Raw genomic sequence first — 4,832 nt, 5'->3', positions numbered from 1 at the left:
TGCTCTAAATCGCACATTTCCACTTCTTTTTTTAGCCTGCTGCCCTAAGGAGACCTTGCTCCCCTTCCAAACTTGGCAAGCGGGTTTGCGGGATCCCGCGGGATAACATAACAGGTAACTACGCTTGCTTATTACCAACCTATAACTCACAAGCGAGACTAAGCACGCACAAACTTCCAATGTGCCAGGAGACTAGAACTAAGAGAAGTGTTTAGCAGATCCCAAAGCACTTGTTTCCCAGCGCGGAGGCCAAGTGTCCGAACCCCGCATCCTCATTGGGCACGAGCTTCGTCCACTCTTCATCTCTACCGCTCCCCTGGGTTTTCTTCCGTTTTTTTAAAACCCTCCCCATAGGGGCCCCCACCATGGATTATTCTCCCAACGATGCAGCGCGAGGAAGGACTACATTTTTAGCAAGATTGTTTCCTTCAACAGGCTCACAATTAACCTCCCCCCCCTACGCACCCCCCTTTCAAAATAAACCAATAAAGCAAAATAAACTATTTCCTGCAGCTGCTACAATAGTCTCCAACTTGGGAGAATGCTGTTCTAGTCCAGAACAGGGAGCCCTTCAGAGCCAGGCACTGGAGACGAAGCTGTTTGAGGTTTTAAGCCTCCTGTGTGTCCCTTTCTAAAAAAAAAAAAAAAAAAAAAAAAAAAAAAAGCAGAAAAAAGAAAACACACACACACACACACAACTACCCGCGGTAAAATAATACCCAAACGCATGCCAAGTGCATACAAATCTATCAAGAACGCCAAGAGAGCGAAGCAAAAACTTCTTCGTCCCCCACCCCGGGGGTGGGGGTGGCAATGCCAACTCCCCGCGCCCTCTGCCCGGCCCCAGCCTCTACCTTGGTGCAGGGGGAGCCACGCCGGTTTGGGGGAGCAGGGCGAGGAGAGGGGTTAGCAGCCACTGGGTAATCCCATGTTCGCGAAGAGGGAGCTCGTTCCGTTAGGATGGAAGCGGAACACCCACACCTCCTCTCGGCGTGCGCTTTCTCTCTCCACCCCCTGCCTCCTCCTCCTCCACCACCTCCTCCTCCTCCTCCTCTCCTCCCACCCCAGCAAGCTTGAGGAAACGCTTCAGCAGCACATCCACATGGTTACTGCACTTTGAAGCGGCTCCCGGTGTCTTATATAGGCCGGGCAGCTCCCTGGGCAATGTAGTCCGAGTCCCGGGTCGTGGAGACGCCTGGGGCTGCGGAGAGGGACTACAAGTCCCAGAAGCCCCTGGGCTCTCGGGCTGGGCTCTAAATAGATGCGCGCGGGGAAGAGGGAGGGGCGTCGGTGGAGGGTGCCCCGACCGCAAATTGCACTTCTTGATGAGGGTTTAGTCCGGCCAGGAGTCGGATACCAGAATGTTCCCTGGGGGGCGCCCTCAAGCCCTGGGGAGTCTGCACCTCCACTGCCCCTCTTTCCAGCATTCCAGGTGTCGCTGGGGGCTGGAAAGAGGGAGGAGCTCGGATTTCTGTTTTGGGAAGTTTTTACAAGCTGTTACCCCCCTCTCTGTCCCCCCCCCCTCCCCGCTTCGAGTCCCGGAGCCAAGAATTTGAGAAATTCAGGGCACAAAAACGCTACGGTTTGTGGTCAAGGATTAAAGGCGCGAGGTTGTCTTTATTTAATCTGCTCCGCCCCGTTCGGGTTTGCACGGAAAACTAAGTCTGGGAGCGGCGGTCCACGCTAGCAGGGACACAGGCAAGTCGCGTGAGAACACTTCTCTGAACCAGAACTGAGTACGTCTTTCGTTGCTTCACAGGAGATAAAGAAATGCAAGCCTCTCTGACACACGAATAAAGGAGTCCTGTTGGGACTTGCCAGCGCTGAGGCTGGGAGGCAGAAAATAAATAGATAGCGCAACCTCGGTCGGGGTCCTACTCTAACAGCCCCTGGGCTCCTGGGAGCTTAAGTAAATAAACTGCAAGCCAGAAAAATAAGGGCTTCGGAAGCAGCCGCTCATACGGAGATGTGTGTCCTGGCCAGCGCCCTCCACTCATTCCGACCCGGGCATTTGGGGCGAGCTGGGTTTCAGCCCAGTGCCCAGTAGTCCGGAGCTCCCGAGCTACGAGCAGCTCCAGGCTCCGACTTTTGGAAAGAGGGGAAGGGCTAAACTCAGAGGCAAAGTCAGCCGGCTGCCCTCTCTGCCTCCGATGACGTGTATTCGTTCCACAGACGTTTTCTGCGTATCTACCGGGTGCCGGGCACGGTGCCTGGCGCTGGGGCATCGGGATGAGCCAAAACCCCACTAGGCGCTGCCTGCAACCGCATGAACTCTGCTAACGGGAATAGTGTAATGATAATAATAAACTGGGAGACTGACTTTGTCTAGTCCAGACTACGTGCTGTTTTCCTGCGCCTTTCTAAGGAGCTTCACCAACTGTAGGTGTATGTATCATCCCTTTTTTGTCAGGTGCACAGCTGAGAGCTTGGAAAAATCGGGTACCTTCCTAGGATGACACGGGGAGTTAAGTGGTGCAGCCTGGATTTGGGCTCCAGTCTGTAAATGTGCTAAATAAGCCCTTGTCTTTGGGGAAATTCTTCATCATAGCCTTAAAGGGCTCCCTCCTCAGTTTAGGAGCACCCTCTGAGCCTCTGGGCAATCATTTTCATCTCTGCTCCACTTGTGCTGTCCTAGAGGAGAGTCTCATTAAAATTTGCCTACTTCTTACCAGGATGACTTGACATAGAGTCACAAGTCTTGAAACTTCAGGGACAAATTAGAGGAGAACCCTAGCTAACAATTATTACTAAATGCCAAAACTAAAAATAATTCTTGACACTGGGTTCACGCTATGTGAAAGGCATTGTTCTAAGCTTTTTACATATACCATCTCTTGAAATCCAATTAAAGAACTTATTTTTTTCTATGAGAAAACGGAGGCACAGAGAGGTTAAGTTACTCCCCCAAACTGACACAGGTAGATAGGCGGCCTGACTCCTGGACCTTACTATTCACCACGACCCCCATACACACGTATGCACTGTATTTACCTGCTCAGATCAGTAATTAGCACCAGTCTAGGCACAGGCAAAGCCCTGAAGTTGACAAAGTTTATGATTATTATATTCACTCTTGCTTCTCCCCTCCTGCAATATCCCTAGTCACTGGGCACTAGAAACTATGCCTCATGCTATGCCTTCCCATTATCAAGAAATGCCCTCCATCTTGCCCCAACGAAGATGTCCCTACCTTTTTATTTTTTGGAGAGGGTTTTGCTATAGGGTGCGTCACACTAGCCAGATAGAGAGAGACAGAGAGACAGAAAGCGAGCAATCACCCCCCAGGGGGATTGGCCACGCCGCAGTCCCTTCTCCTCCATTCTCCTCTCGGGATCTTGGGCATGCGTGCACACGTGCCCGGCATGAGTTTAAGCCACCAGGTCCGGGGCTCAAACTGCAGTTGACTATGTGGGAGTCCAGCGACATAGCCATTACGCTAACTGCTGGTCCCACTACCCTTTTTCATCTTTACCTCTCTTCTTTTACTCCATGAAAACAAGAAATCAGTCTGTGCTAACAGAACTGGAACTGTGAAGGGTAATTATTTCATGGGATTATAACTCAGAAACACAGGGTTTTTCTTTCTTTCTTTTTTTAAATTGTCCAAAGGATGCACATATGCTCCAGAGAGTGATGGGGAGAGAGAGAACCCTCCAAATGGAGAATGAACTTGCTACAATCTCTTCTTCATTTCTCTACCATGTCAGGATTTGGGGCACACACACACATGTACCCAGCCTGCTTTTGAACCCACTAAGTCAGGATTTGGATTGCAGTTGGTCATGTGGGATTCAATTTTCATAACCACTAGGCTACGGACCAGTCTCACAATGGAATTTTGTTTTTTAAGGATTTTCCCATGGGTAAAAACTCTTGTGTGTACTCAGCAGAGACAGAAAGTGAAGAATCATGACTATGTCACAATCCCGTCTCCTTCATTCTCCACTTGGGATTCTGGGCATGCATACATGTGTGCCTGGCATGAGTTTCAAGTCACCAAGTCTGGGACTCAAATTGCCATTGGCCATTTGGGAGTCCAGTGTCTTAACTACCCCACTACCTGCTGGCCACTAAGAATGGAATTTTAACTTGGCTTTTCTGAAGAACATTTGGTCAAGTTTGAGAGCTAGAATTGGGGGTTTTCATTTTTACCGTACAGTGGACACTTGTCTCGTACCTGCTTTATACAATGTCCTCCCTCCTAGACCACAAGTTTTACTGACGGCAGGGACCGTGTCTTATTTACGCTTATATTCCACACTTCCTTCACCCATCAGAATTTAGTCTTCTATCTGCACATTTCAGTACGGTGGAGAAAAACAAAACAAACAAAAAAAACCTTTTTAATGGAAGGTGTGTCGGGCATATGATAGGCTCCATGAACATATTTTTCGAGCACACAAGCCTTGTAGCCCACTCATACCATAGTTTGTTTTTCTCCTGCCCGTGTGGATGGATAGTCCTATTTAACATTTTGCAAATTCTGGAAGCTGCTATGTCACTAGAAATAATGCCACTAATTTTGCTAGGATGTGAAGAGATTCTCTACGATGATGTACGGTTGGTGAATGATGATGACTCTCTGAATAAAAGGGTCACTGCCCAACTCATCCTCCATCAGTAGAAGGAAGGAGGCTATTTTTTCTTCACTCTATTTTTCTAGGAAAATGAAATGATAGTATTTTGGATATGTTGGGTTAAAAAAAATAGATGATTAAAATTGGGGCCGGCAGGTGGCTTGGTGGTTAAGGGTGCTGGACTCCTACAGGGTTCCAGTCCTGAACCTGGTGGCTTGCTTTTTTTTTTTTTTTTTTTGGATAGTTTTTTGCTAT

The 4,832-nt window shown here is 48.9% G+C and overlaps 1 protein-coding gene across 11 annotated transcripts in view; it reads right to left on the bottom strand.

The window, feature by feature from the left end:
* ITPR1 (inositol 1,4,5-trisphosphate receptor type 1) overlaps positions 1–1,076 on the bottom strand; it is a 404,888-nt gene extending 403,812 nt beyond the window's left edge. For 6 of the 11 annotated variants that reach the window (XM_014585768.2, XM_027769775.1, XM_014585770.2 and 3 more), the window contains exon 1: positions 855–1,075. The gene's annotated coding sequence lies outside the window, so the exon portion shown is untranslated. Of the gene's footprint in view, positions 1–854 lie in introns of all 11 variants that reach the window. The other 5 variants (XM_014585765.2, XM_027769774.1, XM_014585767.2 and 2 more) reach the window with 1 other exon arrangement.
* Between the last annotated feature and the right edge of the window lie 3,756 nt (positions 1,077–4,832).

The sequence above is a fragment of the Tupaia chinensis genome, unplaced genomic scaffold (assembly GCF_000334495.1).
Source record: "Tupaia chinensis unplaced genomic scaffold, TupChi_1.0 Scaffold000089_1, whole genome shotgun sequence".
Lineage (NCBI taxonomy): Eukaryota > Metazoa > Chordata > Mammalia > Scandentia > Tupaiidae > Tupaia > Tupaia belangeri.
This window is presented reverse-complemented; position numbering and strand designations above follow the sequence as displayed.